Here is a 27,093-nt window from a genome sequence, read left to right on the forward strand (position 1 = left end):
TGTTGGCCCTTTTGCCTTCACTCTGCGGTCCAGCTCACCCCAAACCATCTCGATTGGGTTCAGGTCTGGTGACTCTGGAGGCCAGGTCATCTGGCGTAGCACCCCATCACTCTCCTTCTTGGTCAAATAGCCCTTACACAGCCTGGAGGTGTGTTTGAGGTCATTGTCCTGTTGAAAAATAAATGATGGTCCAACTAAACGCAAACCGGATGGAATAGCATGCCGCTGCAAGATGCTGTGGTAGCCATGCTGGTTCAGTATGCCTTCAATTTTGAATAAATCCCCAACAGTGTCACCAGCAAAGCACCCCCACACCATCACACTTCTTCCTCCATGCTCCACTGTGGGAACCAGGCATGTAGAGTCCATCTGTTCACCTCTTCTGCGTCGCACAAAGACACGGTGGTTGGAACCAAAGATCTCAAATTTGGACTCATCACCGTGTCTTTGTGCGAAGCAGAAAATGTGAACGGATGGACTCTACATGCCTGGTTCCCACCGTGAAGCATGGATGAGGAGGTGTGATAGTGTGGGGGTGCTTTGCTGGTGACACTGTTGGGGATTTATTCAAAATTGAAGGCATACTGAACCAGCATGGCTACCACAGCATCTTGCAGCAGCATGCTATTCCATCCGGTTTGCGTTTAGTTGGACCATCATTTATTTTTCAACAGGACAATGACCCCAAACACACCTCCAGGCTGTGTAAGGGCTATTTGACCAAGAAGGAGAGTGATGGGGTGCTACGCCAGATGACCTGGCCTCCACAGTCACCAGACCTAAACCCAATCGAGATGGTTTGGGGTGAGCTGGACCGCAGAGTGGGGCCAACAAGTGCTAAGCATCTTTGGGAACTCCTTCAAGATTGTTGGAAGACCTTTTCCAGTGACTACCTCTTGAAGCTCATCAAGAGAATGCCAAGAGTGTGCAAAGCAATCATCAAAGCAAAAGGCGGCTACTTTGAAGAACCTAGAATATAAGACATATTTTCAGTTGTTTCACACTTTTTTGTTAAGTATATAATTCCACATGTGTTAATTCATAGTTTTGATGCCTTCAGTGTGAATGTACAATTTTCATAGTCATGAAAATACAGAAAAGTCTTTAAATGAGAAGGTGTGTCCAAACTTTTGGTCTGTACTGCATATATATATGTGTGTGTGTGTGTGTGTGTGTGTGTATATATATATATAATATATGGGCAGAGGAAGTGGGGGGGTAGGTAAGGTTGCAGCTGGACACGTTGTGGATGAGGGGAGGTATGTGTCCCCGAGGTACCAAGCTTCGGTGATGTAGGACCCGGAGAAGCAGGCTCCAGCACACATAGTGCTGAGAGGGAGTTAATGGGCCCGGATTAAAGGGCTGGGTTTTATGAGCAGCTGAAAGAGCTGGGGGGGGATCAGCTGCTCACTTACCTCCAGTCCAGGTCTTGGAAGGCCTGATTTAAGACAGGTGCGCCTGTCTCAGTGTGCTGTTTGCTGTGCAAGGTGAGCAGACCTTGCATGTGCTGCTCAGAGTCTGCTGGAGGCAGAGAAAAGCATCTGCATTTAAACGGCTGAGGCCGTGCTCTATATGGAACTGCTATTTTATGTTTTGTTCTGTTATACCTTTTCGGAACCTGAAAGAGGCTGTGATATTTTTGTCTCCTGCCTGGTTTATGGACATTTAATAAACCACCAGTTTGTTTGAACCTACGGACTGCATCCCTGTGTGAACCAGCGCCTACCGTAAAGCTGACCCCTCACAATAAATAAATATATATATATATTTTTTTTTTCCATTACTCTCCTTAGGTGTCCTGCCTATTTTTCCCCACTTCCACATAGTGCTATAACCATCTATAGTGTCCTATAAAGTATTAGCCCCCCCCCCCCCATTGCCATATATGACTCGCCCCCTGGGCCGTGGGGCACCCGGATCCGGGCAATAGGGAAACGGTGGGAGTAGTAGTGGCAACCCGGTTCCGTGGCTCAGGGTGGTCAGGCCAGTGGTAGTCCGTTATGTGCTGATGTTTATGTCTGACTACGCCACCCGTGGATTGCGGTTATTAGGAACCGCCGCTGCATGCAGACCGCTGGGGCTGATGAGGTGTGCAGCTAGGGTAGTGTGACTCCCCACGGGAAGAGTGCGGCCCCAGGGCAGTTTTGTGGATGGTGGGAGTGATGGTAGTGAGAGTCCCAGTGCTGGTAGCGCTGGAGGAGCAAGGAGCATACAGACAACAGGTTGCAGTCCAGGGTCTTTACTAGAACAGGTAAACTGACCCACAAACAGTCCCGGCTAGGAGGGGACCTGGATGTCTGAGAGCAACGGGGAAATTGGCCCTGGTCAGGGTGAGGGTGTAGGCCTACCGTGCTTTCTGCGCTCCTTCTGGCTATCTCCTCCTTATAGAGTAACAGCCCACGTTTCTGAGCTTTCCGTGTATTCTCGCCTGTATGGCCTGCGACGTGGGTTCCTTTCTGCTCCCAGCCTTGTACGGCTTTACTGGTCCCTTCGGTTGTGGCAGGGCCTCCAGGCTTCTTAGGCCAAGGAATATACAGTCCCTTGCGGACTGGTTCTCTGCTGGGGGATGTGGAATCCTTCCAGCCTCAGACACCAAAGTCTGGTAAACTAAGTCCGTTTCTGCCAAGACAGGCTCTCTTCGCCTCTTGTCTCTGGCTTGTGGCTCTCCTCCTGCCACACTTCCTCTTAGGTGCAATCAACTTTCTGTCCCTGCTCCACTCTGGGACACGTCTCAGTGCTGAGACAGGCCATCCAGTTCTCTCTAACCCTGCCCCCAGTACCAGCTTTTATAGGGGCAGCCAGCTCCCCCTACTGGCCTGAGACAGGAGGCATTGCATACTAATGTTCCCCTGACTAGAGAACCTCCCCCTTGCTCTCAGACACAGCTTTAATACATTTTGTGGCATCCAGGCCAGGGTGACACATATACAGTAATGTTCCTCATCTTTGTTACCCCCATAGTTTTAGTGCCCCACACCACTAATAGGGTTCTTCTCCTCTTTTGCTGTATTCTACAGGATATGGTTGTAATCATTTATTTTTTGTAACACCTGAGCATACACTGCACCCTGCTAGGTGCAACCATGCCAGTGTTTCTTTTTGTATTACCATAAAAAAAACAGTGCACCCCTAATACACATTGAAAGAACTGAGAGATTTAAACTTGCTTATAACATATCATAATCACAATGGAGACAAGCTTCAGATTATTACCCAACTATTTTCACTTTTTGGCTTTGTCAGGGGTGAGATGTGGAATCCACGTTCTATGGATTGAAGGATGATTCCTGAACATTGCACCCATAGCTTGTAGCAGGTGAGAATAAAAAATAGGTTTCTTGATCACTTTGAAGCATACACTGTGTGCGCAATTATTAGGCTAGTGAATATTCTGACCATATCATCATTTTTATGTAGATTTTCCAAATACAAGCTGTATAAACTTAAATGTTTAGTGGATGAAGTAGATCAGCTGATGTGTATTTTGTAATGAGGGGTGTGTGGCCTATGGATATTGAAACCCTTTATCAGGGGGGTACAATTATTAGGCAGCTTGTTTTTCTCTGGCAAAATGGGCCAAAACCAGTTTTTACTGACTATAAGGCTATGTGCCCACGATGCAGAAATGAAGCAGAAAATTTCTGCAGCATTTCTGCATCTCCCTGGCAGAAAAAAACGCATGCAGATTGTGCATGCGTTTTTCCTGCAGAATACATGCGGATCCACATGCGGGTTCACATGCGTTTCCGCATGCAGATTGACAAGCACTTTCCAGGCGATAGCATCACTTGGAAAGTGCTTGACAACTAGGTCACACTGTATAAATCCATGCAAACAGCATGGATTTATACAGTGTGAACCGTAAAAATTAAAACAAATAAAGCTATACTCACCCCCGAGGCCCCGGCGTGGCTGCAGCGCTCGTTCCTGTCTGGTTCCCGGCTGCCGGCATATCGCGAGACAGAGCGGTGAAGGGCCTGCGGTCACATGACTGTGACGTCACCGCAGGTCCTCAAACGATGCCGGCATTCAGAGAGAAGACGCCGGACAGGTGAGTATAAACTTTATTTGTTATTTTATTCTTTTTTTACAGGTACAATGGTACCCAGGTCTGGATGAGAGTCTCCTCTCCTCCAGAACTGGGTACCATCCGCACATAGAGACGCATAGAAGCCGCTTGTAAAAATGTACAGTCGCGGTTTCTGTGCGTCTCAATGCAAGTCAATGGCGGGAGTTCCGCTGCACTTCCGCAAAATTAATTGACATGCTGCGGATTTTTGTACGCAGCATAAACGCTGCGGAAAAATCCGCAGCATGTGCATAGAACATGCGGAATCCCCTTGGGGACCATGGGGTGCGGATTACCTAGCGTTTCACAAGCGTTTATGCTGCGGAAATTCCGCAGCATAAACGCTTGAAAAACGCTACGTGGGCACACAGCCTTAAAACTCAAAAATGGTTAAGTCTTACAGAGGGATGCAGCACTCCTTAAATTGTTCAGATATTGGGTGTGATCACAGAACCTTCAAAAGTGTATATGATCACAAAAGAAAAAAAAGAATAGCATTAACTGCAAAAGATTTCAGAAGACTCAAATGTGAAGCATCCAGGAAGATATTATCCTCTTGTGCTGTCCTATTCCAGAACTACAGCCTTCCTGGAGGCCAGAAGTACAAAGTGTTCCGTGCTCAGAGACCAGGCTGAGGCTGAATACCGACCACCACTGAACAAGATACAACAAAAGACTTGTCCAAGAAATATTTAAAGACAGATTTTTCAAAGGTTTTATGGACTGATGAGAGTGATTCTTGACGGACCAGATGGATGGGCCCGTGGCTGGATCAGTAATGTGCACAGACCTCGATTTCGACTCCGACGTTAGCGAGGTGGAGGTGGGGACTGCTATACGCTGGTATTATTACACATGAGCTAGTTGGACCTTTTCAAATTGAAGATAGATGCAAAATCAACTCCCAAACCTTCTGCCAGTTTTTAGAAGACACTTTCTTTAACCCCTTTACAGCCCATGACGTATTAATACGCGTCTGTGCCCTGGGCTTTAAGAGCCTGACCAGTATTAGTACGTCATCGCGATCCTGCGCGCACACAGGCTGTGCGGGCGCGATCGCCGCCGGGTGTCAGCTGATTGTCACAAGTGGATTGAACATGTCAACAAGTGGATTGACTCACATCTGCAACCTCTGGTTGAATGTCTGCCCTCCTTCCTCAAGGATACTGGGGACCTTTTGAGGAAGGTAGGTGGTCTCTATGTTGAGGAGGATGCCATTCTGGTGACTGCAGATGTTGAGTCACTATACACAAATATAAGGCACTCTGATGGTCTCTCCGCAGTCAAATTCTTTCTTGATACGTCATCATTACCTATACCTCTGAGGAGCCTGATTCTTGAGCTGTTGGAGTTCACCTTGAACCATATTTTTTTCATTTTCAAGGGGTCCTATTTTCTGCAGCTCCAAGGGACAGCCATGGGCGCGGCCTTTGTGTCCGCTTATGCTAATCTGTTCCTGGGGCTGTGGGAAAGGGACCTCTGCCTGTCAGATTGTGTCCTTTTTTGGACGCACTACATCGATGACGTCCTTATAATCTGGCAGGGCTCACCCACTTCTCTTGAAAATTTTATGAATGAATTAAATTGTAATAACTATAATATCCACTTAACATATCAATTTGATCCCTATCGAGTGGAGTTTTTGGATGTCTCCCTGAGAAGGGATACATCTAATTGCCTACAAACCTCTGTGTTCCGTAAACCAACGTCAACAAACATGCTTTTGCATGCTAAATCTTCTCATCCTCGGCACATGATCCAGGCGGTACCTGTGGGGCAGTTCCTCCATATTCGGAGGATCTGCTCCACGGACACGGAATTTGAGAGACAGGCTGTGGAATTAAAGGAGAGATTCTATGCGAGAGGATATAGCCGGCGAATGATTAAGCGGGCATATAGAAGGGCAAAGTCCTCCTCAAGACATGATTTGGTCTATGGGAGCCAGGCTAATAGAAATAAGAAGGAACAAGTACGTTTTGTTACCAACTTTAATTGCCAATTTCCTCGTTTGAGGAATATTTTGGCCCGTTCTTGGCACATCCTTAAAGCTGACTCAATAATATCACGCTTTATCTCGGATAGACCGTCTATTTCTATTAGACTTTCGAGGAACCTTCGAGATCATTTGGTACATTCACACTATGAGAATGCGGCAGGTATTACCACTTTTTTGGATGGACAACCCAGGAGGAGTGGGTGTGTACCGTGTCGTCGATGTGTAGCATGCCCTAACGTGGAACGGAGTGATACATTTTCTAAAGTAGATGGATCTAAGGTATATAGGATTAATAAATTCATCACGTGTACTACCAAATATGTGATCTATTTTGCGACATGCCCATGTGGTTTTATCTATGTGGGCATGACCACCCGCCAATTTAAGGTAAGGGTCCGGGAACATGTGTTGGCCATTTTTGCCGCAGTCGACCACATGGACACATCCACCGTGAAGACAATTCCACGCCATTTTAAGACCTACCACAATTGTGATGCCTCCCTATTTAAGGTAAGAGGTATAGACTGCATTATACCAGGTATACGGGGTGGAAAACTGGGTCTTAGATTGGCCCAGATAGTGTCCAGATGGATCTGGACTCTGAATACCTTATATCCAAACGGATTGAATGAAAGCATCAGTTATTCCCCCTTTCTCTGACCGGTCATCGGATAACCGGGTGTCTATGCGCGAGTGCGTCTATAAGGCATTCGCTCATGGTTACCCAGGAATATAATTATGGGATTCAGTGGATTACACTTTAGTTTTAGATGTTTTGTGTATGTTTTTATCATGTGATTTACTTTTGTTTTTTATTAAATTTTTATAGATTCATGTTGTGCTTTTGGGGTATTCTTCTCCCCTTTGTCACTGTGGACACTTTCTTATGGATATGTGAGAGGATTTCTTCTTGGATGACCAAAGACCAAATACCACTGCGAATTTTGAAAAGGAATAATCGGATATGGACATCTCTTGCTTTTTCATTGAATTTTATACCCGATTGTATGGAGGATTGGCCTGCATGATATGCTATGTTGGGGGTATAATGATATGTGACTAATTAACAATAGTTTGGGGTCAAATAAGCTGTGCGGGTATTAATTAATAATCTTGGGACCTCCTCTTGGATGTTTCCCGTTTTACACCATTGTTTATTTATTTTTTACCCTTTGAATATGATCAATTGTTCTATGCCAGGATCCCTATGACATTGTTTCCCTCATTAACATACCTTATGATGTCCGCCTCACACTTTTCTTCCCTTCTCCTCGTTTTCCTTTCTCTCCTTCCTTTCCACCCCTCCTTCCTTCCCCCCCCCTTTTTTTCTTTTCCTCTCTTTTCTTTTTCCATGTCCACGTTCACTATGGGTGTTTTTATTCACCTCTCACAGTCATGCCTTGAAGTTTATATGCACAATATAGAAGGTAACATTGTAGCCAACTACGCATGCCCGTCGCGGTGCCCTGGGTGCCCGCCGGCTCTCTGTATCTATAATGACGCTTGGCAATGCATTGCTTGCCGGGGGTCATGTGACGCGGAGGCTGGCCGGCGTCTTGGTCTCCGTGGTGACGCATGCGTCACATCCGGCTCCACGCGAGTGCCGTACAGCGTTGCCTGTCTCCAAGGTGATGGCAGCACTATTTCCGGCATGGAGCGCCGGCTGGCGCCTATATAAACCTGTCGCTCCATTTATCTTCATGCCCCCTGAAGAAGGGAGTGTGAAACGCACGTCGGGGCATCTCACTGCACTTGTGTGCTCTCCCCACGGGTCCCCCTGTCTCAAGCTTCCTGGATAGAACTCCGTGACTTGAAATCCCTGGTATGTATTAGCAATCAATACTTATCTGTACTCACTAGCATTTACTACAGGGATTGCTCATTGAAGGGAGTTGATGAGTAATTCCCTCTCATTTTACTCTTTATATATTATAGAGGTGATTTACTTAACTACCATGCATATATATATTTATTGACTTTGATTATTAACCACTGTTGCTATGACAACAACAGTTTGGTGTATTCTTTTTAAGCCTGAGTCATATGATTGTAATAGTTGGTATATGTGGGGTCCTTTGGGGTAATGACTGTGTTTGTGAGAAGCTTTTTTATGCTACCACTGTTCTCAAGTTCACTTTTTCCCCCTTTTTTCCCCCTTTTTTGTGCCTTATATTTATAATAATTAATTTTTTAATAATAAACTTTATATGAATTTCTAAAGATAAATCTTTGGTAGTCCCTCTTTCGTTGTTTTCTTTGGTCTTCTTATTAAAATTTAACGATGGGATTCAATTAGTCCTTCCATGGATATATATATCATTGATGAATATTATTTACGATAAACCCCATTTGGGGCATATGCACTATCGTGTCCTATGAATTGTTATGGTTATGTGCAGGGAGCGGTCCCGCACCGCTCCCAGCACATTAACCCCCGCAATGCTGCGATCGAAGTCGATCGCAACATTGCGGTGGCAAGGGGAGGTGATCGGTATACTCAACTCCTCTTCCGGCCTCCAGCGCTGTCTGATGGAGCTTCCCGGGTGTTGCCATGACGACCCGATGTCATCATAACATCCGGGTCACCAGGCAGCAGGAACATTGTTTGGTCTTGCGCAGTGCACGACCACACAATGTTCTCACTGTGCAGCGCTGACTGCCTGCATGGCACAGGGATGGTGCTCCATCCCTATGCTGAGGAGGCGATCAGAATAAAATAAGTGAAAGTCCCATAGTGGAACAAAGTAAAAAAGTGTAAAAACTCTCAGAAAGTGGAAAAAAAATTTTTAAAAAAATTGTAAAAATATTTTAAAAAAAAATAATCCACCAAAAATAAAAATATAATGTACCCATCAATAAATATTATTATGAAAAAAAAGCAAACAAACAATAAAAGTACACATATTTGGTATCGCCGCGTCCGGAACGACGTGACCTATAAAACTGTCCCACTAGTTAACCCCTTCATTGAACACGGTAAAATAAATAAATAAAAAACAAAGCAAAAAACAATGCTTTATCATCATACCACCAAACAAAAAATGGAATAACATGCGATCAAAAAGACGAATATAAATAAAAATGGTACCGCTGAAAACGTCATCTTGTCCCGCAAAAAACAAGCTGCCATACGGCTCCATCATCCAAAAAATCTAAAAGTTATAGCTCTCAGAATAAAGCAATGCAAAATAATATTTTTTTCTATAAAATAGCTTTTATTGTATAAAAGCGCCAAAACATAGAAAAACGATATAAATGTGGTACCGCTGTAAACGTACTGACCCGAAGAATAAAGCTACCTTATCAATTTTACCACACGCGGAACAGAATTTAAAAAAAACAAAAAAACAATTCATGAATTGTTGGTTTTTGTTTATTCTGCCTCCCAAAAATCGGAATAGAAAGCGATCAAAAAATGTCACGTGCCTGAAAATGGCACCAATAAAAACGTCAAGTCATCCCGCAAAAAACAAGCCATCACATGACTCTGTCGGCCAAAATATGGAAAAATTATAGCTCTCAAAATATGGCGATGCAAAAACTAGATTTTACAAAAAATGCGTCTTTTAGTGTGTGACAGCTGTCAATCATAAAAACCCCATATGATTCTGGTATAACTGTATTCGCACCACCCGAAGAATAAAGTCATCTAATCACTTATACCACAAGAGGAACGGCGTAAAAAATAAACTCTCGGGTTAGGGTTGTGCTAGGTTTAGGGTTGTGCTCTTTCAAAAGTAAGAAAAAAAGATGGCGATATGGCGACTAGTGTTGAGTGCAAGTGCTCGCTACTTGAGTTTGCATTGGGTGCTCTGGTATGCATTGAGTATCGTGGGTATTTCAGTGACATGCTCGAGTCTCCGCCCCATATGCTTCGCGGCCAAAAAAACGTTGCGGAGATTGCCTGCCTTGCCTGTTTAGACACACAGGGGCTCTACAAATATGACATGGTTTCAATTTGTTAGCGGACACCATGTCACGTTTGGAGAGCCCCTGTGTGCCTAAACATTGGAGCTCCCCCACAAATGACCCCATTTTGGAAACTAGACCCCGCAAGGCACCTATCTAGATGCATAGTGAGCACTTGGAACCCCCAGGTGCTTCACAAATTGATTCGTAAGAATGAAAAAGTGGGAAAAAAAACACTTTTTTTTACGGATTAATTTGTGAAGCACCTGGGGGTTCAAAATGCTCACCACCCATCTAGATAAGTTCCCAGGGGGGGGTATAGTTTCCAAAATGGGGTCACTTATGGGGGGTTTCCACTGTTTAGGCACATCAGGGGCTCTCCAAACGCAACATGGCGTCCGCTAATTATTCAAGCAAATTTTACAATCGAAAATTCAAATGGCGGTCCTCCCTTCCGAGCCCTGCCGTGCGCCCAAACAGTGGTTTTTCCCCACATATGGGGTAAGTGCGTGCCCAGGGGAAATTGCACAACAAATTTTGGGGTCCATTTTTTCCTGTTACCCCTGCGAAAATAAAAAAAATTTGGTCTAAAGTAACTTTTTTGTAAAAAAAAGTTAAATGTTCATTTTTTTCTTCCACATTCAAAAAATTCCTGTGAAGCACCTGAAGGGTTAATAAAGTTGTTGAATGTGGTTTTGAGTACCTTGAGGGGTGCAGTTTTAGAATGGTGTCACTTTTGGGTATTTTCTGTCATAAAGACCTCTCAAAGTGACTTCAAATGTGATGTGGTCCCTAGAAAAATGGTTTTGTACATTTTGTTGGAAAAATGAGAAATCGCTGGTCAACTTTTAACCCTTATAGCTCCATAACAAAAAAAATTTTGGTTCCAAAATTGTGCTGATGTAAAGTAGACATGTGGGAAATGTTATTTATTAACTATTTTGTGTGACATATCTCTCTGATTTAAGGGCATAAAAATTCAAATTTTGAAAATTGCTAAATTTTCGCCAAATTTCCATTTTTTTCACAAATAAACGCAAGTGATATCGAAGAAATTTTACCACAATCCTGAAGTTCAATATGTCACAAAAAAACAGTCTCAGAATCAGTGGGATCTGTTGAAGCGTTCCAGAGTAATTACCTCATAAAGTGACAGTGGTCAGAATTGTAAAAATTGGCCTGGTCATTAATGTGCAAACCACCTTGTGTTGTAAAGGGGTTAAGCAGAGGTACAGAAAAAATCTACATCTTTAAAAAAACAGGATTGTTCTGCGGGACAATGCTCAATCACAGCATTGAAGTCTTCATTGCTCAGTGCCCGGAAATATTTTAAAGATGAAAGACTAATGACATGACTTTTTCCTCACTGGACCTAGACCTTACTGAGAACTTTCGAGCTTTTCTTAAACTCGAGATTTATGGTGAAGGAGAACAGTCCCCTCTCTGATCAGTGTCTGGGACTATGGTTGGTGCTGCCCACAAAGATGAACGTCAACAGAGTAAGAAATGAATGGACTCCATGGATGGATGGCTTATCACTGGTGTTGAGAAGAATGGTGGCTATATTGGTCACTGATATATATTTATTAAATGTCAGAAATGTATTCTATAACAGATGAAAATAAATAATTAAGATGGAAAATTTTCATTTTTCATATAGTTGCATAATAATTCTGGACAGAGATATTCTGCTAAGACAACACCTCACGTTTACTTTGTTAAATATTCAGGTTTCAGGTTTATTACCCTTTGGATTGACCGACAGCACTGGAGATGTGAAATAATAAAAGTAATCATCAAAAATACAAATTATCTAATAATTGTGCACACAGTGTAGAGAAGGTGGTGGAGTTAGAAGAACTTATCTTGGAGTGGTGAGATATAAACAAATAAACCATTAACATATTTTATTGGCTGTACAAAGACTGCTGTTTCTTTATATTGTTAAATTACCTGAATTATTTTATAACTTCCGTAATCCCAACTGATAGCACATAGGTATCTCTGTCTGACCTGAAGATGTATGAAGTGCTCTACCACATTATTGCTTCATACCGGCATCACAATGCTGTTAATTTTTATTACACAGAATTTTATATATTTTACACCAACTCATCTTCAATTCACTCAAATTCACACAATATGAGATACTAATAATTTATCTATATAATTTTCCTATAGAAGAATGGATAGAGACAGAAGGAAGATGGTGGAGAGGATATTACACGTCACCCTAGAGATCCTCTTCCGGCTTACTGGAGAGGTGAGAGATTCTGATGACGTCACATTACATCATTCTTATATATGGGAATAACAGATGGACAGAACTGGAGAGGTGAGGACTCTGGAAATATCTGGAGTGAGATTTATTAATGTGTCTCTCCATAACCAGGATTACACAGTAGTGAAGAAGACCTCTAGTGAGCGCTGTCAGGACCCTGTGTCTGAGGGATGGGGAAGACCCCTGAGCCCAATCACAGAGCCTCCACCTCACCCCCTGATACATGAGGACATCAATGACCAGAAGATCCTAGAACTCACCTACAAGATGATTGAGCTGCTGACTGGAGAGGTGACACTGCTGGGAATGCTGGGACATTATACAGTAACGCTATGAAGGGATCGGGGGGATGACGGTATCATTGTATGTGTCAGGTTCCTATCAGGTGTCAGGATGTCGCTGTCTATTTCTCCATGGAGGAGTGGGAGTATTTAGAAGGACACAAAGATCTGTACAAGTTCGTCATGATGGAGGTTCCCCAGCCCCTCACATCACCAGGTAATAGACAGGACTAAATACACACGGCCTATAATTATCTGTATGTAAAGAATGAATTCAGTCCCTGTATGTGTTTCCTCCAGATCTATCCAGTAAGATGTCAACACCAGAGAGATGTCACCGTCCTCTTCTTCCACAGGACTGTAAACAAGAAGATCCCAATGTTCCTCAGGATCATCAGGTAGATGGAGATAAGGTGTCATGAGCTCTCCCCTGTGATGTGTAGACGGCTGTGAAGGTCTTGTATTCAGTCTTGTTTTATCCACCAGTATTATATGTTTTATACTTGTGTAATGAGAACGGTGGAGATGGCAGGATTAGAGCTGATCATAGATGTGACTTCTCCATCTGTCTGTGACTTTTACAATATTTGTTTCAGGGTGAAGATCTGACCCATATTAATACTACAGAGGCATATGTGAGGGATGATGATCGGTGTAAGGAGGAGATTCCTACATATGACTACCCAGGTGAGTAGTAACCACTAAATGCAAAGAAGCCACAGATTCTTCTCAAGTACCGGCTGTGGCTGCTTTATCAGTGGTGTAGTGCTGTTGTGTCACAATTGTGTGATCACTATTTTACCTCTAGACCACAACATTTTCCTCCATCAAAAAATGTTCACATTACTTTTTGTAATTGTGAAAGACCTTTTCTGTAGGACTTACAAACTTGAGGATCCACCTACCCCCTGGGATTAGAAGACACTGACCTTTACCTGCCCAGATCTGTAAACTACAAAGCCAAATGACAGCGTACTTAGAATGTGCTGACAAGTGAGAAAATCAGTTGAAGAGAAAGCGGAGGGTAATGATGGTGTTGGCTTCCTAGAACCCTGATATCTTATTGGATGAATCTACCTTCTCTCCCTTCTGTGCTGCTGAATGTGCTCATATGGTCCCTACAAGACCAGGTCCAGTCTTTCTGGCCAAACTTAACTTTTATGATCGACAACATTAAATGTGCAGTGAGGCCAAGTGGGAATTTCTGTACAATAACAACAGAGTTTCCCTTTATGCTGACTTTTCAATATCTTTTAAAACTAACTAACTTCAAACAGGATTGTGATAAACTATACAGAAAACATTACACCTGTGCCATGATATATCTCTAAGCCGTGCGTGGCTGATGGGTGTAATATACATTTATTCACGCCTGCAGGAGATGTGGTGGCTCCAGCCCTGGTTTCATGGATTCACTCCACGTCATAAATTACATTATGTTTTCAGTCCTAAGGAATTCAGATTACTGCTCAATCTCTCCTGAAATGGGGGCGCTAATACTTTCTCTACTCTTCTGCTCAGGACTTATAGTAGCTCCAATGGTCCACCATAAATGAGTGCAACTCCGATTTAGTGTTGGAGCTCTCCCCTCTTACATATGTTGTTGTTTGGGATGTAACATATCTTTTATTCTGTCTTTTTTTTACAGGTTCATTCTGTATGATAGCTTTATTGTGGTGGGATCAGTCAGTAAATGAGCCGGGGTCACAACAGGAAACAAATACACAAGCCGGGAGCTGAGCACAGAGGACTGAACCAGAGGAGAACAAGGCTGTATCTGGCAGCTTCCGGCAATATGCTTCCAGCTTTAGTAGGGTGCGGTGCTTTCCAAATGGCTGAAGCAGGGAGCAGATTACTCCAGCTGGACAGCACACACACCCATACTGGCAGACTGGATGGTGCTACTGGTCCCAGGCACCCTAATCTTAGTGACTGGACAGAGCCTGCGCCGCCCAGAGCTTCTGATTCTGACGTCTCCTCCATCACCAGCGCCACCTGCAGGATGAATAAGGCGGCTCCTGGTGAGAGAAGCAGACGTTGCAGGAGCAGATCCCAGAGGAGATGGGACCCACCATTTGCAGAAGCCCTAATGTGACCAAATTGCAGAAAACCAGAGCAGTAGAAATCCCCATAAAGTGACTCCATTTTGGAAATTATAACCCTCAGTGATATAATCTATAGGAGTAGTGACTATTTTGACTCCACAGGCACTTTCCGGAAATTAGCACGCAGTGGATGATGGAGAGTGAAAATTACAAATATATAATTTCATTACCCAACACATAGTGCCCAGATTGTGCTCCAGGAGACACACACCATAAATTAAGTGGGTTGTTCTCACTATAGTAATGCCAAATACATGGATGATAAATGTGGTTTGGGCGCAAGGCTCAGTAGCGGAGGGGAGATTTGATTTTGGCAGAGCGGATATTGCTGGATCGGTTTATTGATGAGTAGAAGCTTTTATTGGTATAATTTTCACGTACATAACATTTTTTGATGGCTTCTTATTCCATATTTTGGAGGCTGAATGAATAAACAGTTGAACACTACGCTCCACTGGTTTATTCTTTGAGGTTTTTAATTAGACTGTGAACTGTCATTCTGTCAATAACTTGTCATTTCTACAGACATTTTAAGAAGAAATGTTCAAAAATATAAATTGAAGGATATTTTATTCAAAGTTAATAATTGTTTTTTTTTCTTGGCAGATGACTGTACCAGGAGATCAGAGGGACAGGAGATTTTTAAATCGGATGATCTTGAGATCCCACAGGATACAATTGAAGTGAATATGATTACTCCAGATATACCATCATCCATTCACAGCAAAGATCTGTCATCTGATCCTTTGAAACAGGTCCTGTCTTCTGATTCATTACTGACTACTAAGGAAAGTCAAAATAAAAAAATAAGCATTAAAAAACAAACTGCTCATAAAGGAAAGAAGTCATTTTCACTTTCAGAAAATGAAAATAGTTTTACCCTCAAAAAGTCTATTCTTAAACATCAAAAAATTCACACAGTGGACAAGAGATTTTTTTGTTCCAAATGTGGGAGATGTTTTAACCAGAAATCAGATTTTGTGAAGCACCAGAGAACTCACACAGGGAAGAAGCCTTTTTCATGTTCAGAATGTGGGAAATGTTTTAACCAGAAATCAGATTTTGTGAAGCACCAGAGAACCCACACAGGGGAAAAACCTTTTTCATGTTCAGAATGTGGGAAATGTTTTAACCAGAAATCAGCTGTTGTTATACACCTGAGAACCCACACAGGGGAGAAGCCTTTTTCATGTTCAGAATGTGGGAAATGTTTTAGACATAAATCAGTTTTGGTTAACCACCAGATAGCCCACACAGGGGAGAAGCCTTTTTCTTGTTCAGAATGTGGGAAATGTTTTAGCCATAAATCAGTTTTGGTTAACCACAAGAGAACCCACACAGGGGAGAAGCCTTTTTCATGTTCAGAATGTGGGAAATGTTGTAACCAGAAATCAGATTTGATTAACCACCAGAGAACCCACACAGGGGAGAAGCCTTTTTCATGTTCAGAATGTGAGAAATGTTTTAACCAGAAATCAGATATTGTTGTACACCTGAGAACCCACACAGGAGAGAAGCCTTTTTCATGTTCAGAATGTGGGAAATGTTTTAGCCATAAATCAGTTTTGGTTAACCACCAGAGAACCCACACAGGGGAGAAGCCTTTTTCTTGTTCAGAATGTGGGAAATGTTTTAACAATCAATCGGTTTTGATTAATCACCAGAGAACCCACACAGGGGAGAAGCCTTTTTCATGTTCAGAATGTGGGAAATGTTGTAGCCAGAAATCAGATTTGATTAACCACCAGAGAACCCACACTGGGGAGAAGCCTTTTTCATGTTCAGAATGTGAGAAATGTTTTAACCAGAAATCAGATTTTGTTAAGCACCAGAGAACTCACACAGGGGAGAAGCGTTTTTCATGTTCAGAATGTGGAAAATATTTTGATCGTAAAATTATTCTTGATGGCCACAAGAGAACTCACACAGGGGAGAAGCCCTTTTCCTGTTCAGAATGTGGGAAATGTTTTAACCATAAATCAGCTTTGGTTAATCACCAGAGAACTCACACAGGGGAGAAGCCTTTTTCATGTTCAGAATGTGGAAAATGTTTTAATCGTAAAATGATTCTTGATAACCACAAGAGAACTCACACAGGGGAGAAACCTTTCTCATGTTCAGAATGTGGGAAATGTTTTAACCAGAAATCAGATTTGATTAAGCACCAGAGAACTCACACAGGGGAGAAGCCTTTTTCATGTTCAGAATGTGGAAAATGTTTTAATCATAAAATTATTCTTGATAATCACAAGAGAACTCACACAGGGGAGAAACCTTTTTCATGTTCAGAATGTGGGAAATGTTTTAACCAGAAGTCAGATTTGATTAATCACCAGAGAACTCACACAGGGGAGAAGCCTTTTTCATGTTCAGAATGTGGGAAATGTTTTAACCAGAAAGCGCATCTTAATAGCCACCAGAGAACTCACACAGGGGAGAAGCCTTTTTCATGTTGAGAATGTGGGAAATGTTTTAATTGTAAAATGATTCTTAAGAGACACAAGAGAACCCACACAGGGGAGAAGCCTTTTTCCTATTCTTTTTTTTTTAATCCAAGACATTTTTATTGAGATTTTTTCATTAGTTTTTTTTTGCAAAACAATAAACCAGTACATACAATAATAAAATAACATACCATAGGGATGACATACATGCATCTCTCCTGTATATCCTTTCAGCTTGCCCATTACCGCCTGATAACTTGCAGTTACTATATCTAACAATTAACATTCTACATTCTTGAAATCTCTTATATAACCATAATATTGTAATAAACATTATAATCCTATACACATATAGGTGTGCTATATTACCCATACCACATGTTAGAGAATTCCAATACACATTACAATGAAACATTAGACCTCGCCAATACCCCCCTTCCCCCATAAGTCATTGTCTCTCCTACAATATCCCCCTTGATGGCATTCCAGGTGTTTCCAACCATAAGCCCCATATTTTCTCATATGTATTCATTGAGTTTTGTTTTTTATATACCCCTTTTTCTAATCTGATAATATTATTTATCCTATTTTTGCGTTCACTAATTTCTGGAGGCGAGGGGTTAATCCATTTGGATGCAATATGTCTCCTAGCTTGAAATAAAATATGTGAAATCCCTATTGACATTGGGTTAAATTCCATATCATCCTCTAATATACCTAATAGGCATTTTTTGGGGTCTGGTTGAATATCTATTTTATATACCCTCTTTATAATAGACAGAACTCCTTTCCAGTATTTACCTAACTCCCGGCATTCCCATAGCGGATGTAAAAGGCCCGCAGCATCCATTTTACATCCTGGACATTCAGCAGCAGTCCGGTATCCTATGTTACATAGGAATCTAGACGTCTTATATTTCCTATGTATTAATATGATCTGGGAAAATCTCTGCGCCTCATGTAAAGATAATTGGGGTACCAGTTCTAATACCGCTCCCCATTGATCCTCAGAAATTGGACCTATATCTCCATCCATTTTTGTCTAGCTGGAGAAGGAAATATTTTTAAATAATTATCAAGAAGGACTCAGTAAATATCAGAAATACGACCCTTAGGATTTCCCTTCTCTAATACCAACTTAACAAAAGTATTATTTTCTACCCAAAAGGGCGTCCATCTTGATTGTGCATTAAATGAATGCCGAAACTATAGATATTTATACAATTGTTTATTTGTCATCGCAAATCCCCCCTTTAATTGATCAAAGGACTTAAGTATTCCTTCAGACAATATGTTTTATATCATATATATGTGTTATATTGTATATATTCCTTTATCCACTCAACTCCGGAATCCCTCTAATTTATAGACCTCTGCATATTTATTATTAAACCATATAGGTGTAGATTCATTGCAGTCTCCTATTTCCATTATATCTTTACCCCTATCCCAGACCTTGTAGAGTAGAGCAAGTGTAGGGTATAGTGATTTCTTGTGTGCGAGGTCATTCAGTTCCACTATATGAATAGGAATATTCCACGGTGTCCTGAGGTAATTAACCCCTTAATACTATTTGGGTTTGCAGCGCTTTGCCACCCACCCAAATGTTGCAATTGCGCTGCCATATAATACTGTGGGGCAAGAAATTCTTTAGTCAGCCACCAATTATGTAAGTTCTCCCACTTAAAAAGATGAGGTCGGCCTGTAATTGACATCATAGGTAGACCTCAACTATGAGAGACAAAATGAGAAAACAAATCCTGAAAATCACATTGTCTGATTTGGAAAGAATTTTTTTTCAAATTTTGGTGGAAAATAAGTATTTGGTCAATTACAAAAGTTCATCTCAATACTTTGTTATATATCCTTTGTTGGCAATGCCAGAGGTCAAACATTTTCTGTAAGTCTTCACAAGGTTGGCACACACTGTTGTTGGTATGTTGGCCCATTCCTCCATGCAGATCTCCTGTAGAACAGTGATGTTTTGGGGCTGTCGCTGGGCAATACAGACTTTCAACTCCCTCCAAAGGTTTTCTATAGGGTTTAGATCTGAAGACTGGCTAGGCCACTCCAGGACCTTGAAATGCTTCTTACGAAGCCACTCCTTTGTTGCCCTGGCGGTGAGCTTGGGATCATTGTCATGCTGAAAGACCCAGCCACGTTTCATCTTCAATGCCCTTGCTGATGGAAGGAGATTTGCACTCAAAATCTCACGATACATGGCCCCATTCATTCTTTCATATACACGGATCAGTCATCCTGGTCCCTTGGCAGAGACACAGCCCCAAAGCATGATGTTGCCACCCCCATGCTTCACAGTAGGTATGGTGTTCTTTGAATGCAACTCCGCATTCTTTCTCCTCCAAACACGCCGAGTTGTGTTTCTACCAAACAGTTCTACTTTGGTTTTATCTGACCATATGACATTCTCCCAAAACTCTTCTGGATCATCCAAATGCTCTTTAGCAAACTTCAGATGGGCCCGGACATGTAATAGCTTACGCAGAAGGACACGTCTGGCACTGCAGGATCTGAGTCCCTGGTGGCGTAGTGTGTTACTGATGGTAGCCTGTGTAACGTTGGTCCCAGCTCTCTGAAGGTCATTCACTAGGTTCCCCCTGTGTGGTTCTGGGATTTTTGCTCACCTTTCTTGAGATCATTTTGACCCAACGGGGTGAAATCTTGTGTGGAGCCCCAGATCGAGGGAGATTATCAGTGGTCTTGTATGTCTTCCATTTTCTAATTATTGCTCCCATAGTTGATTTCTTCACATCAAGCTGCTTGCCTATTGAAGATTCAGTCTTCCCAGCCTGGTGCAGGGCTACAATTTTGTTTCTGGTGTCCTTCGACAGCTCTTTGGTCTTCACCATAGTGGAGTTTGGAGTGTGACTGTTTGAGGTTGCGGACAGATGTTTTTAATACTGATAACAAGTTCAAACAGGTGCCAGTACAACAGGTAATGAGCGGAGGACAGAGGAGCCTCTTAAAGAAGTTACAGGTCTGTGAGAGCCAGAAATCTTGTTTGTTTGTAATTGACCAAATACTTATCTTCCACCAAAATTTGAAAAACAATTCTTTCCAAATCAGACGATGTGATTTTCAGGATTTGTTTTCTCATTTTGTCTCTCATAGTTGAGGTCGACCTATGATGTCAATTACAGGCCTCTCTCATCTTTTTAAGTGAGAAAACTTGCACAATTGGTGGCTGACTAAATACTTTTTCTCCCCACTATATATTAGTGCATTAAAAATCGCCAAAACACCAGATTCCTTGTCACTTTGTAGTTATTCACATTTTATCCTAGCCGATTTCTTTTTCCATATAAGAGAATGAAACTTGCTATGAATTTTTTGAAAATGGGAATTATGGATCCAAATAGGGGCATTATGCAGAATGTATAAGAGTTGGGGCATCAATATAATTTTTAATAAGTTCCCTCTTCCTACAGCTGATAATGGTAATCTCCACCACGCATCGATTTTCTTTTTATACTTTTCCAGAAGAAGATATACAGTACAGACCAAAAGTTTGGACACACCTTCTCATTTAAAGATTTTTCTGTATTTTCATGACTATGAAAATTGTACATTCAAACTGAATGCATCAAAACTATGAATTAACACATGTGGAATTATATACTTAACAAAAAAGTGTAAAACAACTGAAAATATGTCTTATATTCTAGGTTCTTCAAAGTAGCCACCTTTTGCTTTGATGACTGCTTTGCACACTCTTGGCATTCTCTTGATGAGCTTCAAGAGGTAGTCACTGGAAATGGTTTTCACTTCACAGGTGTGTCCTTTCAGGTTTAATAAGTGGGATTTCTTGCCTTATAAATGGGGTTGGGACCATCAGTTGTGTTGTGCAGAAGTCAGGTGGATACACAGCTGATAGTCCTACTGAATAGACTGTTAGAATTTGTATTATGGCAAGAAAAAAGCAGCTAAGTAAAGAAAAACGAGTGGCCATCATTACTTTAAGAAATGAAGGTCAGTCAGTGCGAAAAATTGGGAAAACTTTGAAAGTGTCCCAAAGTGCAGTTGCAAAAACCATCAAGCGCTACAAAGAAACTGGCTCACATGAGGACCGCCCCAGAAAAGGAAGACCACGAGTCACCTCTGCTTCTGAGGATAAGTTTATCCGAGTCACCAGTCTCAGAAATCGCAGGTCAACAGCAGCTCAGATTAGAGACCAGGTCAATGCCACACAGAGTTCTAGCAGCAGACCCATCTCTTCAACAACTGTTAAGAGGAGACTTTCTGCAGCAGGCCTTCATGGTAAAATAGCTGCTTGGAAACCACTGCTAAGGACAGGCAACAAGCAGAAGAGACTTGTTTGGGCTAAAGAACACAAGGAATGGACATTAGACCAGTGCAAATCTGTGCTTTGGTCTGATGAGTCCAAATTTGAGATCTTTGGTTCACAACCACCGTGTCTTTGTGCGACGCAGAAAAGGTGGACGGATGGACTCTACATGCCTGGTTCCCACCGTGAAGCATGGAGGAGGAGGTGTAATGGTGTGGGGGTGCTTTGCTGTTGGGGATTTATTCAAATTGAAGGCATACTGAACCAGCATGGCTACCACAGCATCTTGCAGCAGCATGGTATTCCATCCGGTTTGCGTTTAGTTGGACCATCATTTATTTTTCAACAGGACAATGACCCCAAACACACCTCCAGGCTGTGTAAGGGCTATTTGACAAAGAAGGAGAGTGATGGGGTGCTACGCCAGATGACCTGGCCTCCACAGTCACCAGACCTGAACCCAATCGAGATGGTTTGGGGTGAGTTGGACCGCAGAGTGAAGGCAAAAGGGCCAACAAGTGCTAAGCATCTCTGGGAACTCCTTCAAGATTGTTGGAAGGCCATTTCCGGTGACTACCTCTTGAAGCTCATCAAGAGAATGCCAAGAGTGTACAAAGCAGTCATCACAGCAAAAGGTGGCTACTTTGAAGAACCTAGAATATAAGACATATTTTAAGTTGTTCACACTTTTTTTATTAAGTATATAATTCCACATGTGTTAATTCATAGTTTTGATGCCTTCAGTGTGAATGTACAATTTTCATAGTCATGAAAATACAGAAAAATTTTTAAATGAGAAGGTGTGTCCAAACTTTTGGTCTGTACTGTATATTCAGTGCAATGTAATCCGGAGATCTTTTTGTTATACTTATACTTGGTATTAGAATTTCTCAACCATTTGTATTTGTGTATGTTCTAATATGCTTGAATCAGGGATATCCTCAAATGGTAGAATAACCGACTTATCCCGATTAATGGACAGTCCTGACCATTCACCAAACTCTCCAATAATGTTCAGAATAGGATCAGTAGACTTCTGGATATCACCTACTGTACATATAACGGTTTGTGTATTATACAATCACTGTATTTTATGTAGTGTGGGCACCCGCTTCTGCAGTGCCACCATGTAACCAATTGCTTGTGAAATAAAGGTTTTTGACCAAACTAGTGTTTGGTGTTTCTGCTTTGGGTTTCTGATTATTCCCAAATGGTCTGCCATTCATATCCTAGCATAGATATATCACCATCCTATTGGTACTAGACAATTGTCTGATACGTAGATACTTTCCTTTGGTTTGATATATATTACTTGCTTCGTTCAATTTTTATTTTTGTTGTGTTAACTCCTTTACCCCCTAACGTGATTTGCACGTTAATGACCAGGCCAATTTTTACAATTCTGACCACTGTCACTTTATGAGGTAATTACTTTGGAACGCATCAACGGATCTCACTGATTCTGAGATTATTTTTTTGTGACATATTGCACTTCATGATAGTGTTAAAATTTCTTCGATGTGACTTGCGTTACTTTGTGAAAAAATCTGAAATTTGGCGAAATTTTAATTTTCATGCCCTTAAATCAGAGATTTATGTCACACAAAATAGTTAATAAATAACATTTCCCACATGTCTATTTTACATCAGCACAAGTTTTGAACCCAAATTTTTTTTTTTGTTAAGTTATAAGGTGTAATTCAGCGGCTTGTTGCATTGCTAAAATGTCCAGGGGGTGTGTTCTGGCTAACCATTTTACCTCCCCCCTCAGGTGACTGATCAAATGACTGTGACATAATCACAGGTCCTGTGTGTACAAAAGGATATATAAATCCTGGTGGGTTTTTTTAATTAGTAGAGAGAGAGGGAGGCCTGGTGAGGCAAGAAGCCTGGTCCCTGTAACTGGGACACCATTAGCCTGGAAGGCAGAGGAGGGATCCCTGTGTCTGGGATACCAGTAGCCTTGGAAGGCAAGATGCCTGGTCCCTGTGTCTGGGACTCCATTAGCCTGGAAGGCAGAGGTTGGATCCCTGTGTCTGGGATACCAGTAGCCTTGGAAGGCACGTGGCCTACAGACTACGTCTGGGAAGCCTTAAAGCCACAGCTGTGGCAGAACCAAGCTGATAGAAGCAGTTGAGACCCGTCAAAGGTAAATCGGCGCTTTAAGTGAATATTGTTGCTGTACCTTGCTGAAGTCTGTATTTGAAGCCAAGCGGGCATAGCTGCCACTGAAAAGGCTCTAGGATACATGTGTAACATTCCCGCGAGCCACTGAGATGGACTATGTTATGATGTGTAATAAACTGCTGGTCTTCATATTACCGGAAAATGTTGCATGTGTGCTTTAATTGATCCGGTGAAGCGAGTACCCCCAGCGTGATGAATAGCGCTACCCTACAAAGAGTTAAAAGATGACCAGCGATTTCTCATATTTCCTACATAATTTAAAAAAACCTTTTTTTTAGGGACCACATCACATTTGAAGTGACTTCGAGGAGCCATTATGACAGAAAATACCCAGAAGTGACACCTTTCAGGTGCTTCACAAGAAGTTTTGGTATGCGGAAGAAAACAATGAACATTTAACTTTTTTTCACAAAAATGTTACTTTAGAAACATTTTTTTTTATTTTTGCAAGAATAACAGGAAAAAATAGACCTCAAAATTTGTAGTGCGATTTCTCCAGAGCACACCGATACCCCATATGTGGGGGAAAAACACTGTTTGGGCATATGGCAGGGTTCGGAAGGGAAGGAGCGCCATTTGACTTTTTGAATGTAAAATTTGTTTGAATAATTAGCGGATGCTATGTCATGTTCTGGGAGCCCCTGCTGTGCCTAAACAGTGAAAACTCCCCATAAGTGACACCATTTTGGAAACTAGACCCCTCAGGGAACTTATCTAGATGTGCGGTGAGCACCTTGAACCCCCAGGTGCTTCGCAGAAGTTTATAACATTGAGCCATAAAAATAAAATTTTCTCATTTTTCCCACAAAAATGTTTTTCATCCCCCAATTTTGCATTTTCGTAAAGGTAACAGGAGAAATTGCACAATACCATTTGTTGTGCAATGTCTCCTGAGTAAGCCGATACCCCATATGTGGGGCAAAACCACGGATTGAGTGCATGGCAGGGTTCGGAAGGGAAGGAGCACCATTTGACTTTCTGAATTTAAAATTTGCTTGAATAATTAGCTGATGCAATGTCGTGTTTGGGGAACCACTAATGTATCTAAACAGTGGCAACCACCCAATTTTGGAAACTAGACCCCTCAAGGATCTTATCTAGATGTATGGTAAGCACCCTGAACCCCTTGGTGCTTCACAGAAGTTTATAACGTAGAGCCGTGAAAATAAACAAAACTTTTTCCACAAAAATTATCTTTTAGCCCCAAATTTTTTATTTTCACAAGGGGAAGAGGAGAAAATGGACTGCAAAAACTGTTGTGCAATTTCTTCTGAGTACACCAATACCCCAAATGTGGGGAAAAAACACTGTTTGGACGCACGGCAGGTTCAGAAAGGAAGGAGCACTGTGTGACTTTATGAACGCAAAATTGGCTGGAATCGAGAGCTGACGCCATGTCGCGTTTGGAGAGCTCTTGATGTGCCTAAACAGCGGAAACCCCCCACAAGTGACCCCATTTTGGAAACTATACCCCTCAAGGATTTTATCAAGGGATATAGTGAACATTTTGAACCCAGATGTACGACACAGAATTTTGATAGCACTAGGTCATCATATTGAACAAGTTGTCATTAGTCTTGAGCGCAAGTGCTTGCTACTAGAGTTTGCACTGGGTACTCAGGTATGCACCAAGTATCGTGGGTTCTCGAGTGACATGCTTGAGTCCTCGCCCCGCATGTTTCACGGTTGTTAAACACCCAAAAAAACATGCGGGGATTGCTCGTGTATGTGTAAGGTGCCCCAGCGAGGTAGTTGTGGGCGAGCTGTAGCCCCCTCTCGCTATGGCACCCTACAGACAATACGTGTCCTCCCTCTGAAGTGTGGCTGTGTATGTAGTGCTCTTCACTTACTTCAAGCCATCCGATCGCGGCTGTCTCGAGGCAATTTCTTCTGGGACCAGGGCAGCAATAATTTCAGAGGACACGAGGTTCTTAACCAGAACTTGGACTTTACTTGGGGAAGAGGAATATATACAATATTTACAGTCAGATATAATGGATAAGACCTGACAGGCAATCATCTCTCTCACAGGCGCTGTTAACTGCTTCAGCCCTGGTTCCCTCTTTAAGCGGAGCATCTCTGTGGCTATAATTCCTGGCCCAAGAGACTCCTCTGTATTGACAGTGACCGGATCCGATATCTCTCCCCCACGTCTTAGCTTGGAGTCCTATTTAGCTTCCTCTGCTTCCTGCAGACTAGAAGTGCCCCGTGTCCTCACTACGCTTTGATGAGTTTCTCTGGCGAGCGAACAGGACTCGTGCTCTTGTGTGGGGAGAATTGCGCACTGGGATCTCACTGTCTGAGGGTTCGGAGCTCCCGTCTACCCTAGCAGCCACTATAGTCAGGCTGTCTGATCAACTTGCAATCTCAACTGGTACTGAAGAATCACTTCCTGATTCTGGAAACTAAACAGAGACTTTCCTAATATGCCCACCCTCAGTGAGCTGTCATCACAGAACTTTAACCCATCACTGTCTATAACTTTGCTGGCAGACTCAACCTGACATCTACACCCAGAACAGTGGCATCTTGTGGCTGTTTTCAGGTACTACAGCCCAGAAGGAATTATACCAGGAACAAGCTCTATATCTCTCTAGGCTTGCTAAGGGCACAAAGTTCCCCCTCTACTCTACTAACTGGACCGCTAAAGCTAACCCCCTTAGCTTGGTCTACCACAGTTAGGGAGGTCTGACCTCAGGGACACTTCCTTTAACTATCTCAGTACCAAGGGAAGGCTACGCCCTTCCCCACTATTACATATGGCCGGCAATCCCCAAGTGTTTTTTTTTTGCTGTATAACAGCCGTGAAACATGCAGGGTGGAGACTTGAGTATGTCACCACAGTACCCACGATACTCAGAGCATACCCAAGCACCTGATGCAAACTCAAGTAGCGAGCACTTGCGCTCAACACTAGTCGCCATATCCTCATTTTTTTTCTTTTACTTTTGAAAAAATCCCAACCCTAACCTTAACACAACCCTAATCCTAACCGTAATCCTAACCCCAATCCTAACCCCAACCCTAACACAACCCTAACCCTATGCAGAGGGATCCATTCACTATAAAGAGGCAGCAGAGTTACTCTGGACTCTATCTGGCCTCTGTTTAGTGCTGTCCTTTTTTTCAGAGGTTCACAAAACTGTGGCTAACGGTACTTTTATGCACATCTAATTAAAAGACAGACTCCGTGGGATCACAGGCCAGACTGCATCCACGGTGCCTCCATCTGACTCATTACAGGGAGTCTTCCGCCGGGGGTTCCGTCTGAATCACGTATTTCAGAGATTTACACAGAAACCCCAGTGTAAGAACTCAGTGCGGAAAGCAGGATAAATGTGAGCCGAGCCTTACTTCGATCTTTGGGAAGCAGAATGAACAAATGGCAGCAGGTGAAGAATTGATTTTATTTATTTTTTATGCCGTTCCTCATGTGGTATAAGTGATTAGATTACTTTATTCTTTGGGTGGTGCGATTACAGTGATACCAGATTTATATCGGGTTTTTATGTTTG

At 42.3% G+C, this 27,093-nt stretch overlaps 1 pseudogene; it reads left to right on the plus strand.

The window, feature by feature from the left end:
- LOC141197627 (uncharacterized) overlaps positions 1–18,764 on the plus strand; it is a 188,091-nt pseudogene extending 169,327 nt beyond the window's left edge.
- Positions 18,765–27,093: the final 8,329 nt, after the last annotated feature.

Source organism: Phyllobates terribilis, unplaced genomic scaffold (assembly GCF_046119375.1).
Source record: "Phyllobates terribilis strain yellow unplaced genomic scaffold, ASM4611937v1 Scaffold_85__1_contigs__length_6476398, whole genome shotgun sequence".
NCBI lineage: Eukaryota > Metazoa > Chordata > Amphibia > Anura > Dendrobatidae > Phyllobates > Phyllobates terribilis.